The sequence below is a fragment of the Amia ocellicauda genome, chromosome 2 (assembly GCF_036373705.1).
Source record: "Amia ocellicauda isolate fAmiCal2 chromosome 2, fAmiCal2.hap1, whole genome shotgun sequence".
In the NCBI taxonomy this organism is placed as follows: Eukaryota; Metazoa; Chordata; class Actinopteri; order Amiiformes; family Amiidae; genus Amia; species Amia ocellicauda.
Window position 1 is genome coordinate 58,744,094 of NC_089851.1, and position 15,934 is coordinate 58,760,027.

The following is a 15,934-nucleotide window of genomic DNA, read 5'->3' on the forward strand; positions in this document are numbered from 1 at the left end:
ACCGCTGGTTTTAAATCTTATCGTAGGCGCGGCCTCCATGTAAACTTTATTTTTAATCGAACTGTAATGTAATCTGACAGGTTGTTTCCCTACAGAGATCTGTTTGTTCATCTCTTCTAATAATTTTTCAATATTTTCATAATAGCCGTTTTTAATACGAAAGTCCACTATTTGTTAATTCCGATGTCCAAAATTGAAAAGACAGAGTCTCCATCACGTACTACAGCCCAAGTGTGGGGATACTGTATTCTGACAACCCCACCTCCCAGGTACCCTGTAGTTCTATAGGTTTTACAAATTTGACCGTAAAACTAGAAATGGTGTTGTTAGGATAAATGTCGAGGGACGCGTTACTAGGCAGCGTTACATAGAATCCTCCCTCTTCCACCTTCATGACCCATAATGAAAGATCCTCTATGAGCTATCACTTGTATAGCGGCCTTATATCGCGCCCCGCACAAGCCAAAACCTAGTCTGCCTTTAAGAGACATCATGCAGCCAGGGCTCTCGGCTTACGGCCACACCGTCCTGAACGCGCCCGATCTCGTCCGATCTCGGAAGCTCAACAGGGCAGCGCCTGGTCGGTACTTGGATGGGAGACCTCCTTGAAATACCAGGTGCTGCAAGCTTTTTATGTCTCCTGGGTAACTTCATCATAGCTCTTATTACTCTTTCTGTCTGGAGGAGATATAAATGAAGTGTTCTACACCTACCCGGCTACTTTCAACACCCTTTCCTGTACTGACATTGTTCCGTCCATTTTTTTTTTTTTTGCTGCAGGTTGCGTCAATACCCGCCTGCCTTTAAGAGACATCATGCAGCCAGGCCTCTTGGCTTGCGGCCACACCGTCCTGAATGCGCCTTGATTGTGGGAGTGACCGGACCGGTTTGGCGAGTTTGTGAGAGGAGGCAGTGTGTTTCGGCACACTGCTCTCTTTGTGGAAAACACTTCGAAATTGTAGTTTTATTTATTTTGTATTTGTTTTATATGTTTCATCCCTTCCCTATAGTGCCAAGTTCATGACTGCTGAGGGACTTAGACACTTCCGGGTTCTGCATAATAACCAGCATAAAATTTGCTCCCTCTGTTTGTCCCCTGACCACTTGATGAAGAATTGCCCTTCCTTTATTTGCTTTGACTGTGGGGTACAGGGCCATTCTGTTCGACGCTGCACTGCCCCATCATGTTTGGGGTGTCGCAAAAAGCCCATGTACTGCCACTGTGAATCTATGGATGGCGGCTGAGAGTGGTGTGGTACATCAAGGGGGTCAGTCAGGAACATGCTTGCAATTGTTGCCGAAAAGGAAGAGGGTCGTGGTCAAGCCCTGTCTGAAAAATATTACTTCCAGGGTTAAGCACAGGACCAAGCAGGTCAAGCTTTTGCAGGCAAGTAAAGTTGAAAGGGGTGGATTTGAGGTTTTGCAAGAAGAGGAACCTTGATGATGGGTTTGAATTGTGGACTTTGTTTTTTTGTTTTCATTATGGTTTCTTGTCTTTCACTCAACATTAATGGGTTGCGTGACTTGGGCAAGTTACAGAAGCTGTTTTCTACTGTCCGTAAAACGGATATGGTTTGTTTGCAGGAAACCTTTTGGGACGATGATTTGGTTCGGAGCTTTCAGCATTTGTGGGATGGGCAGATATTTTTTAGTAATTTCATTAACCATAGGAGGGAGGTGGCAGTATTAGTGAGATCTTGCTTTCCAGGGACAGTTTCAAGGGTTGAAGGCGATTCAGAAGGGAGGTTTTTGAAGTTGCTTGTTTCTACTCAAGGATTTAGTTTTGAGTTGTTGACTGTTTATTGTCCTAATGAGCAGAGAGATCGTTTTGCCTTTTTTGAGGGGTTGGGGAAACATTTGTTAAGAGATAATGTACTGGTGGTGTGGGATTTTAATGTATCTATGAGTAGATTGGATTGTTCCAGGGATCGGTTGGGCCAGTTGCTTTTGGAAAGTGGGTTCATTGATTTCTGGCGTAGCAGGAATGTATTCAAGAGAGAGTTCTCTCGGAGACAGATCGTTCAAAATGTTTTAAAGCAGAGTCGTATTGATTTTGGACTCTGTCATGGCTCTTTTTTGAGCAATATAGGGAAAGTCTCTTATGGGTACACTTCTTTCAGTGACCATGCTTTCTTTTCCTTTGAGCTTAATTTTTGTAAATTGCAGAAGGGGCCTGGGCTTTGGTGTTTTAATAATCAACTTTTGAAAGAGGTGGATTTTAATGAGGGGATTGAGAGACTCGTGGAGAGCAGCCTGTCCTGTCCCTTATTTGAAGGAGGAGCAGCAGGAGGGCTATATCTTGAAGATCGATCAAGAGAAGGCTTTTGATAGGGTAGAGCATGATTATCTTCTTGAGGTGCTTCAGCGGTTCGGGTTTGGTAAGCATTTTATTTCTTGGGTTGGGATTTTTTACACAGGTATTTATAGCCGGGTTAAATGCAACGGGTACCTGACAGACTTTTTTCCAGTGGAGAGGTCGGTAAGACAGGGTTGCCCTTTATCTGCTTTGCTTTATTCTCTGGTGGTGGAGCCTTTGAGTTTGGCCTTACAGCAGAATAGGGAGATTGTGGGTATTGCTATCCCTGATTGCGTAACTCAGTCTCTTCTTTATCAACATGCAGACGATACAACTCTCACGCTCTCTAGTTTGACTTGTGTTCCCACAGTGATGGCAGTGTTTGATATGTACTGCTCAGCTTCAGGGGCAAAGGTGAATGTAGGCAAATCAGAAATTTTGGCCATTCATCCGAGTGTTGCAATGTCTACTCTTTCTATTCCTTTTAAGGTGGTGGGGGATGCGCTACAGATTTTGGGAGTGTACATTGGGTTGGAGGAGGAGGTGGTTGTGGAGTTGAACTGGCGGGGCAGGATCCAGAAATTAGTGGCGATTTTAAATCTCTGGTCTTGCAGAGTTTTAACTTTAAAAGGTCGAGTTCTGGTTATTAATAGCCTGTTGCTCTCCCGGCTCTGGTTTTTGCTGAATGTGATGGAGCTTCCTCAGTGGGTTGAGATGCAGGTGAAAAGCTTAGTGGGCAGGTTTTTGTGGGAGGGTAAGCCGGCGAAAATTGGCTATAACACCATGATTGGGGAAGTTCGTAGGGGGGGGTTGATGCTTGCAGACCTGCCATTAAAGAAGAAGAGCTTTTGCATTGTAGTACTGAAGCGTTTTTTAGACCGGGGGAATTGTAGTGTGTGGAAAGGGTTTCTGCTGCACTATTTTAATAAATGGGGGGGGTTGGGGATGGGTGAGAGTATTTTGTGTATGTGTCTTCGACCTTCTATGCTGCGGGGTATTCCCCAGTTTTATCAGGAAGTGTTGCTATCATGGGCCGAATTCTTGCCATCTCTGTCTTTTAGTCCTGATAGTAGGGAGCAGATTCTTAATCAGCCACTCTTTCTTAACCCTTTGCTTCAATCAGGTGGCAAGTCCCTTTATGTGCAGTGTTTTGTGGAGGCGGGGGTGCTTCGGGTGCAGGATATCATGTATGTGGTTTGGGAGGGGTTTTTGCCCACTCAGGCCATTGCAGACTCAGTTTGGGAGAAGAATGAGGATGTGCCTTTTAGAATCGTGGCTGTGGAGTATGATACCATTAAGCGTGCTCTTCCTGAGAGTTGGATAAGAGTAATTAATGAGGGGTGTAACACTATCCTTTGTCCCACAAGGTCTGTCCCGCAATTTATTTTGCAGGGGAGGGAGTTTCCTGTCCCCTTTCTTGATTGTGTGACACAGTTGTTTTATCTGTCCCTCTTGCGTGCCGTTTTTGTCCGGCCAGAGTCTGAATTGCTTTGGCAGAGGAGGTGCCCGACCATGTCTGTTTCCTACTTATGGAGGAACTTACGTATTGCTTTTAATTCCCCTGACTGTGAGGATCTCAACTTTAGGTTGCGGCACAACTGCATATTTTCACAGTGGCTTCTCCATAAGTTGCATCTTGCAGACACTAGTTTGTGCTCAGTGTGTCAGCAGCGGGTGGAAGGCATTATGCACTTTTTTGTACAGTGTGCAGAGTTGAAGGGGTTGGGGATTTATCTACACCAGTTGTTAGAGGGGTTCTATGGGTTTGCTGATGTGGAGATTCAACAAGACCTTCACTCGGTGTCCTGGGATTCTCTTTTCTTATTTGGGTTACACGGGGTATTCCCCAAAGTCAATGTGGAATTCATTAACTTTCTTCTTAGTCATGCTCGACATGCAGTTTACAAGAGGCGAAATCGATCTCTGTTTAGTGGTGAAACACTGGATGTAGTTCACCTATTCACACTGAGTCTGAAACGGGATATCTATTCAGTGTATTTGTTTTGTAAGAGGGATGAGAGGGCCATGACTCGTTTCAAAGAGATATTTTTATATAATAATGTAATCGTAAAACTGATGGGTGATGATATGATTCTTTCTGTATGATTTTCTTGATACTCCTGTCTGTTCTATACTTTCTAAGTATTGCTTTTGATTTACATTTACCTGTGATCGATGATGACAATTTGCTGTTTTATGCACGTGAACGACAAAATGATCCGTTGTTCAGCACAATCTGAGATCAAAAAAAAAAAGAAAAAAAAAAACAAAGAAAAAAAAAAAAAAAAAAAACATGCCCGATCTCGTCCGATCTCGGAAGCTCAACAGGGCAGGACCTGGTCAGTACTTGGATGGGAGACCTCCTTGAAATACCAGGTGCTGCAAGATTTTTATGTCTCCTGGGTAACTTCATCATAGCTCTTATTACTCTTTCTGTCTGGAGGAGATATAAATGAAGTGTTCTACACCTACCCGGCTACTTTCAACACCCTTTCCTGTACTGAAATTTCTCCCTCCATTTTTTTATTATTTTTTTTTTGCTGGAAGTTGCATCAATACCCGCCTGCCTTTAAGAGACATCATGCAGCCAGGCCTCTCGGCTTGTGGCCACACTGTCCTGAACGCACCTTGTGCTTGATTGCGGGAGTGACCATACCGGTTTGGCGAGTTTGTGAGAGGAGGCAGTGTGTTTCAGCACACTGCTCTCTTTGTGGAAAACACTTCCAAATTGGGGTTCTTTTTTACCCAAGTTTTGTTTGGGTTCTTTAACTGCTTTTGTACTGCATTTCTGTGGATTTGGATTGCCTTTTGCAGTATGGGTTTGTTTTTTTGGATTGCTTTTTATGCTGCCTGAGCAACATATGGGACTCCAGCCATGCCTGTGCCAGTGGGTATATACAATACATATACATATTAATTATTCTTGTTAATCTCAGTAATGCTATGCAAAATGTAAATATATAAAACGGTATATATTGTACTTACATTTCATGATTAAGATTACAGCCTGGTAGGGTAACATTTGCTAATTCCACTAATCTGTTCGCGTTTTTTTACTTCAAAATAAATCCACCTCAGAGCCAAGTCCCGCATCCAAGAACAATTAAACAACCCAATCAAACGCGTGATCTACGACCCGCCTTCTAAAGGCATAGTAACCAATCAGGCGCGTCATCCTGTTCTGCCCCTGGGGCAGCGCTGCCCTCAGAACAGGGCTGGTTTACAAAAACTCAACTGAGCGGCCGCCCCCCTCCTGCCGTTCCTGGGGCTCAGTCTCCTCAACCCCGCCGTCCATGGCAGCAACATTCTCCCTTGCCAAGCCCTCATGATTCCTGTCAGGACACATCCTCTTCATGTGCCGCACTTTACCACAAACAAAACATTTCTCAGAGGTTACAAACACATTATAAACACTGCCATCCACACTACATTTCATCACAGTGTTTATCACCATGTTCGGGTCATGCATATCAATGATACTTGCCTCCGAAAAGTTTTGGCGCTTGATCGGGGACATTAATTTACCATATCGAAGCAACTCCTGCTCCAGAACCACATTCCTCATAAAAGGAGGGACGTTAGAAATGGTGATCCTACTTACAGGTGAAGCAAGTGGCAAAACGGGGAAAAAAAATGTCACACATAATAACGCCTTCTTCCACCAGTCTATTCACCAGCATTTCGCTACCTAAAAATATAACCACTGGCCGATTCATACGGGACGCGGACTTGACATGTGTTGCATTTATAGAATGAAGAGAACGGAGTCCATCCCAGTGCAACACATTTATTGTCTCTGTAAAACACAGAAAAAGGGTATTATTTTACTTATTCAGACTGCAGTTCTATCTTGCGTCTTCTTTGGACTTGTTTACTATTGCGTTATTGACGCATTTCAGTGAAAGAAGACATAATGCTCGCCACCTGCTGGTCGGAAGCTATAACAACGCAGTGTATTGTATTATCCCAATTTAAAGGCCTGTACTATGGGTGCAATGTTTTTCGTTAAGTTAAGTTAAGGCACACATAGTGCCACACTCTCCCCCTCAAACTTTTTAATGTCACCTGACATTTACCCTTCCAGAAGGCTAACACATTTTGTCTGCTCGTTTTTTTTTTTTATAACTGGCTAGTTAGAAGTAGGTTTTCTTAAAAAAAACGAAATCTATATATTCACAGGACTATGACATTAGCTTGGTAGTGACACTCCTTACGGTCTACCAAGGGCTATGGAAAAGCTCATTGTGCACTCTAAGCTTAAACCATATTTATTTTGCTACTGTAATTGTCACTTTTCACCTGAGGGTTTTAGAACAATTGTTCACTCTAACCAGTTTTTTTCTCTTCCCTTATTACCATTACTCTTTTCTGTAACCACACTCAATCTTACGGCATAGTTTACCTTAGTCTGATAATACTTTTTCCCTTTCAGCAGACATTGATATACTGTCCTCATGTATTAATCAAGAAATATAAACACATATTTACCATAATTTACAGGTAAACACATTCTAATGTCCATAGTAACAATGTACAATATTCAATGTAACGCACTAATAAACAGGCTGTATGTCCATTGTGTTCCATGGCCTCCAAAAGCCGTAACCACCAGACAAATGTGTTGTTTGCATGCCCTTCACTGTCAAGTCTCTCTGTACAATAGAAGGTTGTCCTAAGGTTCCATAAGTCAACATTCTTGGTTGGCGTCTCTCTCTCTGTGGATACAGTCTGAGTGGCTGTGCTGAGTTTTGGCTCTCTTCAGCAGATGAATGTTCTGCTTCGGAACTTACATGGTGAACCTGATCCTCACACTCACTGTAACTGTTCAACTGCAGATCCTCATGAAGCAGCATACTTCCATGTTCATCAGCTGACGGCAAGTGTTCACGGGACTGCTGTGTGGCTTGGGGTTGGAAGGCTCGAGTCTGAGGGTTTAGGACTGAGTTCCCAGTCTTGAGGTTCCTGTCTCTGTGTAGCCTCAACCTGTATGTCAGTTGATAGTCTTCCCCTGAGTCACTCTCGGAGTCCAATTGAGGCTCTGGTTCTCTCATAACTTTCTTTTTGTTCTTGTTGTTTTGCAAAGAACCATTTCTCTTTGTTTTAATCTGGCATGAAGTCTTTTCAGGTTTTTCCAGTGGTAAGTGATCACATGGCAGCAACAGATTCCTGTGAATCACACGACTTCTACCTTCACCACTCTCTGGTCTTACCTCATAGACAGGACTTTCCTTGCATTTCCTCTGTACCACTATGTGAACCTTATCTTCCCAGTATGACTGGATCTTCCCCGGTCTCCCTCTTTCAGTCAGGTTGCGGATGAGCACTCGGCCACCAGCCTGTAAGTCATTGCCATGGACTCTTCTATCATAGTATACTTTTCCCCTGGCTGCTTCTCTGTTGGCTGCTCTGGATGCAATGTGGTATGCTTCCTTCATTCTCTTTTGCGAGTCTGTAACATAGTCTTCATAGGTTTTCTGTTTTCCATCAGCATTGAGATTGAAAAGGAGGTCAATTGGGAGTCTTGGGGATGGTGAGTATCCGGTAGCCTCACTGCATGTACAATTGTAGGCATGAATGACCTTACCCAAGGAACTTTTCCAGTCTGCCTTCTCCTTTTCTGTTAGTCCTCAACATGGCTAATAGCGTCCTGTTGGATCTCTCAACCTGGGGTTTCCCTGGGGATGGTATGGTGTTGTGTGAGAGTTATGCACCCCAGAGACCTCTTGCAATCTTGCAAACATTTGATTTTCAAATTCCTTCCACATGTCGTGGTGGATCTTACTTGGAAAACCAAATTTGAGTGCAAAGTCATTGAAAATCTTTTCTGCTACAGTCTTGGCAGCTTTGTTTTTGGTGGCATACGCTTGTGCGAACTGCGTATAATGGTCCATAACCACCAGGATGTATTCATACCCCTGTTTACATGGCTCCAAATGTAGGAAATCAATGGACACCATTTCAAATGGATAGGTTGTGGTGATGGTATATAATGGGGCTCTTGTGGGCTTGTTAGGTTTTTTCTTTTTCAGGCACTCGCAAACTTTGGTCACAAAATGTTCAACATCATTTTGCATCCGTGGCCAATAGAATCTGTCCCTGATCAAAGTTGGTGTTCTTTCGCAACCAAGGTGTCCCATCTTCTGGTGTAACTCCTCAAACACAAGTGGGTGCTATCCTTTGGGCAAGATTAGTTGGTCCCATCCAGATGTTTTCCTGAATAACACTCCATCTTTGTCCACATACAGCTTAGTCCACTGTCTCAGTAATACATTGACATCAGGATGTTCAGTTTTCTGCCTGTCTATGGGTGGATGCTGGCTCCTTGATTTGTATTTCAAGACTCTCCCAATGATGGGGTCACTCTCTTGTGCCTTTCTGATCTGTCCAGTTGTTAGAGGACCAGCAATTGTACTGGAATGTGTGTCTTGTACCAGTTCCAACACATTCATAAAGACTGTCCCTATCCCCTGCGATGGTTTTTACAGCTCTACCAATACTCCAAGCATTGAAGAGCTGATTATATCCTGTTGTATTTCCTCAGTGCACTGGTTCATGTAACTGTCTATGTCCAATGGCATCCGGGACAGGCCATCTGCATCAGCATTAGACTTGCCAGGGCGGTATTTGATGGTAAAGTTGAAATCCGCAAGCTGTGCTACCCACCGGTGGCCTGTTGCATTTAATTTGGCTGTTGTGAGGACATAGGTGAGAGGGTTATTGTCTGTGTATAACACAAATGATGGTGCATGGTACAGATAATCCCTAAATCGCTCACAAACAGACCATTTTAAGGCTACAAATTATAATTTTCCTGAGTGCATATGGTAGTTTTTCTCTGGCAGTGTTAGTGTTCTTGAGCCACATGCAATTACTACCATCTTACCTCACTGCCTTTGTTATAACACCGCTCCAAGTCCTTCCTGTGATGCATCACAGTGTAACACAAATGGCTGTGTGAAGTCCGGGTATCCCAGGACAGGTGGCTTTAACAGGCAATCACCCCCGGTTGAGCAGATCCTGTATATACTCTTTTACTTCTTGGTGGAGAGACTTTGGAATTGACATGTAGGTTTTCTGAACAGGTATGGTGTCCTTAAGTGTAATATGAATGTTAAGGGATGGAATGCAACCAATATTGTTGTCATCAAAGGCAAAAGCATTACACTCATCTCTCAACATCTGTCTAACCGCTTGTTGTTGAGCCTCACTTAAGTGGTCCAAATTCACAGGAGGGTCCCACTTCTGAGTGCTTCCGCTACTGACATCAGCCTGCTCCTTCAATTTTGCTTCTTCAGGCTTAAACAAATTGTCAGAGTGGTTGCATGTTTGTTCTTGCTGTTGTTCCTGATCATTTGCTGGTACCACTGCTGCTGGATACACTGCTTTCACTGTTTGTAGGTGGCCCAGGATAATGTGCTGGTCTAGTATGATGTCATGCTTTGTGGTATTTGCAATGGGGACAGGCACATAGATAGGACTCACCTCCCGAACAGCCACCAATGCTTCACTGATGAGGAGGCCTTCTGGAAGTGGACACAGCTCAGATGGGACAAAGAGCATCTCTTGGTCTTTATACAGCGCTCCTACATGTGCACGGGCATGGACAGGGGTAATCTGGTCTGCTGGCAGAACTACTCTCTTGCGTCCTGTTCTCGCAATGCCTGCATCATGTCTTACATCTTGGGTCTGCATGAGCCTCAACATGGATTCAGCGGTCTTCACTGGTACAGAAAACGCTGCACTCATCATCTGGATAACATCAGTTGTTGTTTTTGTTGCCCCCTTCCCTCGGTTTACTATCTCTTCAATTACATTGAAACCAATAATTGGATCTTCAGCCACATTTGAGTCACTTGATACTAAAATTGGAACTGTACGTGTCTCTGTCACAGTTAGATCACAGTCCAACTGAAATCTCACCTCAATCCAGCCAATGAAAGGTATCTCTGTTTGGTTAGACTGATCTTCAGTCTCTTTGTCGGTTGACTTCCACCGCAACTTCTCTTTTAACTCAATTGCTCTGAATATAAAGTTCTGAGCTGACTCTCTGGGCTCCTGGGATATATTCATCAGCTTGTGGAATAAATCAGATGAGCTGTCTTCCTTGTAGTGTCCTTTGAGTATGGTTTTCAATGTGCAAGAGAGTAAGTCCACTCTTGATCTCCAACATATCTCTGAGATGAAGTCCAGGGCTGACTGCACGAATAACTGCCTCAATGATCTCGACTTCTGAATGTCCCTTTCGGAGTCCTGCTTCAATCTGGTGGACCAGGCTTGCATAGGACAGCTTGTCCTTCTGCCCTCCTGCTCCAATCTGTCCACAGATTCTGAACTCCCTCCGAAGAGTCACTTCTGGCACAGCGGCTGGTAGTGGCATTGATATTTCCTCCACTTTCATCACCCTGTTGCCGTTTGCTCTCATTTTATCTCCTAGTGCTTTGATCTCTTCTGCTAAAGTCTTGTGAGCCTGTTCTTAAGATTGCTGTAATTGGAGGTATTTGTCCTGTAAATCTTTCATCTGGGTGAGTTATTCTGGTGGTGGTCCTACATCCATGACACCCTGCTTCCTCCCCTTGATGAATGCCAGGAGGTGTTTCAGAAACTGGCAGACCTCTTCCTCCTCCTGCTTGTCCTCAATCTCCTCCAAAACTTTCTCTGCCATCCTAATAAGAGCTCGTCTGGTTTTAGTGAAGAAAACTGCATCACTTTTTTCTGGGCACTTTAGGTATCGACAAATTTCAATAAGATTAGTTTTCTCCAGCTGTAGTAGAATTTCACTCACTTCATCTTGCAAATGCTCCATTTTTTTTTTTTTTTTGGTTGTTATTATTATTTTTGTTTCTTCTAGTGGGATTTTTTTTTAAATCTATTATATAGAAGCAGGTCCCCTTCCTCGTGGTGTTATCGTCTCTGAGTGAGAAGTAGTCTTTCTTCTAATTTACTTCTCCTGGCTGGCTCTCCATATTATGTTGCATTTATAGAATTAAGAGAACGGAGTCCATCCCGGTGCAACACATTTATTGTTTCTGTAAAACACAGAAAAAGGGTATTCTTTTACTTATTCAGACTGCAGTTCTATCTTGCGTCTTCTTTGGACTTGTTTACTATTGCGTTACTGACGCATTTCAGTGAAAGAAGACATAACGCTCGCCACCTGCTGGTCGGAAGCTATAACAACGCAGTCTATTGTATTATCCCAATTTAAAGGCCTGTACTATGGGGGTGCAATGTTTTTCATTAAGTTCAGCACACATAGTGCCACACATGCTTACACCCAACTACCTTCCCCACAGCAAGAACACACTCCTGCACAGAGACATACTCCTCTGTATTGATCCTCACCCCGTGTCTACAGGATCCCCCCCGCTTTGGGCCATAATGGCCCAAAAAAGACCACCACAATAACCTAACAAAGGAACAATTAGAACTATTTAAAATCAAACATGAACAAAGAATAAAACAGTCTATAAACCTCTCGTGAGTCACCCCCCACAACGAGAGAGAGAGAGAGAGAGAGAGAGAGAGAGAGAGAGATTGTGTGAACAGAGCACTGCCCGAGCTGTAATACAACATGAAAAGAGCCGGTGCAGTGAAGCGATAATTACAATAATGATTATTAAAAGAGTTATATATTAATGATTTAATTGGAGTTATAATGGACAAGTCAAAAGGTTAAAATGATTGGCTCTATCTAGGATTCAAGCCACACTGTTTGGGGGCCCAGTGCTGCTCTGGTGCCGCCACTCCAAGACTGAGAATGTTTAACCTGCAGCGCCACATAGAGGAGAGAAAAAATATCTTATAAAGTGTCCTCGACTGAGTATCTTTATTACTATGGTACCAGAATGATATGCAGTGAATAATATGAATGCAATGAAACTGAACACCAAAGTTTGATTTCTGATTGGCTTCTCCATATGTAATAATCAATACATATTGACAAACTGCGATAAAAGCCCAGCTTCAATAAACAGCCACTGGCATCGGTCCGCAGTGCTGCTGATGCAGAGGCTCTGTATTGAGGGACCGATAGACTCAAATAATAATGAACACAAAGTGCGACAGATTACAGTGGTTATTTCTTCCCATTACAGACACATAAGAAAGTGCACAGACGGCTCACTCGGCATGTTGTTTTGTTCTGCACATTCATTAGCCTGGCACTCGAGGGGCATTTAGTGACGTCATGTCACAGCACCGCAGCTCACCAGAGCAATCCCATCAGCCCCTGCGCTGGAAACAGCGGCTCTGTGTGCGGGTCTGATGGGTCTCTAAAGCTGCTGCCGCCGCTTCATGTCCTGAAACTGCGCTGGACCTGGGCTTGTGTAGCGCTGAGAGAGCCTGGGATTGTATAGTATTGCTATGGTAGGAGCACTCATGATTTCGTTGTACTGACGTTTTGTAGTCAAACGTGTGTAGATTGAAAGTGGACTCCTCACTTTCTCCATCCAAACAATGTGGGGAAGCAATAAAAAAGGCAAACAGCTTGTTAGGATATATTGTCAAAAGTGTAGAATTGAGAACAAGGGCAGTAATGTTCAGACTGTACAATGCACTAGTTAGAGCTCATCTGGATACTGTGTACAATTCTGGGCTCCACACTTCAAGAAAGATATTGCTGCTCTAGAGGCAGTTCAGAGGAGAGCAACCAGACTTATTCCAGGTCTGAAGGGAATGTCCAACTGAGAGACTGAGGGAACTGAACCTTTTCACCCTGGAACAGAGGAGACTACATGGGGACTTGGTCCAAGTCTTCAAAATCATGAAAGGCATTGACCACATCAAAGCAGAGGAGCTTTTCCAGATCTGCAGGGACACACACAACCGGGGACACAAATGGAAATTGGGCTTCAAGGCATTCAAAACGGAAAACAGGAGACACTTCTTCACACAGAGAGTTGTCACAATCTGGAAAAAACTCCCCAGCGATGTGGTAGAAGCTGAAAAGTTGGGAACATTTAAAGTCAGACTGGATAGGATCCTTGTATCACTCAGTTATTAATGGACACCAAATGAACATGATGGGTCGAATGGCCTCCTCTCATTTGTAAACTTCCTTATGACTGTCTGCCAAGTTTGTATGACCATAATCCTTATTGCTTGTAGGTCATTTAATCAAGTTTCGTCCAAAGTGAATTGGCCAGCTCTGTGCCCAGTGAGAAACCGCCCTGGTACAGATGTACAGCCACACACCTCCCAGTAAGTCGTTTCTCTTCCTGTAAAAAGTCACAAGTCAAATCAGGTATAGCTTTTAAATGCAGAGGTTTCCATTTTCTCCTCCGTGGCAGTCTTGAAAGGGATTTAATTTCAGAATTGTTTTCAAACTTGAGGACAAATTAGGGGGAGTGATGGGGAAATTGCCCGGGGGGGTAATTTCACACAATGCTACATTCATGGGGTGTCTAGAAAGAGGAGGGTCAGTGGGGGCAGAAGACCAAGATCTCTCTGGTCAGTCGGTGGGGAGTGGACACACGCTTCATCTATTGGCTTTGAAGGGTCGATGGTGTGTTTCTAACATCTTGTTAGGCAGAATGCAGAATTAAACCTTTGAGAAATGGAATAAACCCTCTAAGATCTAGCCGGGGAAAGGAGCAGGGCCTCGTGCTTCCATAAAGGCTTCCAAGTAATAATGCTTATTTTTTCCTCTCTCACACATGGCATATGGAACTGAAATAAAACTGCTATTTTTTCGAGTGGAGGCACTTGTATTGGAGAACAGTAGGTAACCTTTATTAACCACCAGACCAAGGTGCAAGCATGCATAACGGCATTAGGTATGTATTTCTGTGACGTGCACACGCCAGTGTGTTAGAACGTAATCATGGTATGGCTGGCACAGAGGGTCAAACTACCAATTTGTCTACACTTGTCCTTAAATATTTCTCCTCTATGAGATAGATGCCCCTTAAAAATTCAAATTGAACTGGCATATGTGCTGCCATGTTGCTTTCATGTCAGTTTATATAGCAAGACATACCTTTTTCCCATTTATGCCTGGTATAGGGTAGGCTTAACAAATTACTTAAATTTAAGACCAAACTATTTTTGTGCAACAGGCCTATTTATATTTGGCTTAAATTTAAGTCTAAGATCCAAGTAAAATGTCAAAAAGCATTTAAGACCTTTTGTGCAAGCGGTCCCAGGACTGGCCTGTAGCCCCACCGCTTTCCTTCAGAGACCCCCTGACACTGTTAATTGTGAAGCCCCAATTTTGGGCAGATTCACCCAATTCTAAATCTATTACTAAGTATGAATTCATAGGGAAACAATTTGTGATATGATGTTTTATTTTTAAGCTGCGTAACTGATATTTGTCTGAGATGATCAAAAGAAAAGGCGGAGGTGGGAAGGGACCTGTTCTGTTAATATTTGGGCTGTGTGAAGGGAGGGGCGATACATTTATATGTATTATGTAGTATTTAAATATTGTGTATTATGTATAATGCTTTGGCATGCCAATAAAGCAAAATTGAACTTAATTGAGAGAATTTTACATTTCAGTTTATAAATGACACGCTTTTGTTATGAACCGCAATGTTCTTGGTAGCTATGGATTCAGAGCAACTTCAGCTAAAATATGAATGCATGTGTAATTTACTTATATGGCACTATTTAAGTGGAGAATGTGTAATACACTTTTATTAATTAAATTCATCATGATTCAGCCTGACTATAAGCTATTGTTTCCACTATTGTTATATTTATAATCTGTAGTTAAAACAACTAGGAATTTCAACTGAATTTTAGTGCTAAGCTACTTTTCTCCAGCCCAGTAAAGGTTAATAATATTAATAATTACTAATTGATTAATTTGATCAAATAGAGGGGCTGTCAATGTGTAGAAGCAGTGCTGAGGCGTATAGTGCTGGAGCGTGTCATTGATGTAGAAAGTCATTGGTAAGAAGGGGCTGTTAGTTAGAGGGGGATTCAGTCAGAGGCTGCATATACTTTAGAGGACACCAGTGGTGATCATGGTACTTTTTTAGAGATGATAATACTACTTGGAAAGTATGACGCCTGCTTGAAACAACATCTCGCTGAATGCATTGAGAAAAGTAGGAAACTACACCAGTCTGGGGCAAGAGTCAGAGGTTCTTTAAGCACAAAAATGCTACAAATACTGTCAATACAGTCATTAGCACAATTCAATGCATTATCCAGGAGACCACGTCAAGTGAAATTGAGGATGCTGGAATGTTCTCTGTCCAGATCGGCACAACTCAGGACAACCAGTGCTCTGTCATTGTGAGGTATGTGACGGATGTCATACGTGAGAGGCTTGTGGCTGTTGTAAAGTATGAGGCATCCACTGCACAGTATTTTGTCAAGTTGCTGACAGTAGTAGTCGTGGAAAAACTAAAATTGGACATGAGCAAGTGCATTGGTAATGCTATGGATGGAGCTTCCAATATACAAGGTAAATATAAAGGCATCTCTGCTCAGTTGTCCTCAAAGTCCCCCAATCATGTGCATGTGTGGTGCTATGCACACATCCTTCATCTGGATTTGGCTGAAACAACTGAAATCGTCATAGCAAGTAGTTCACTGTTTGCTCTCCTGACCGACCTTGCTGTGTTCATCCTTTGGTAGGATTCATGAAGGAATGTGTGGGAGAAGCACAGCCCGGACACGCGACAC

The 15,934-nt window shown here is 43.1% G+C and overlaps 1 pseudogene; it reads left to right on the top strand.

Moving 5' to 3' along the window:
* Positions 1 to 510: 510 nt before the first annotated feature.
* On the top strand, positions 511 to 629 carry LOC136713383 (uncharacterized; annotated as a pseudogene).
* Positions 630 to 15,934: the final 15,305 nt, after the last annotated feature.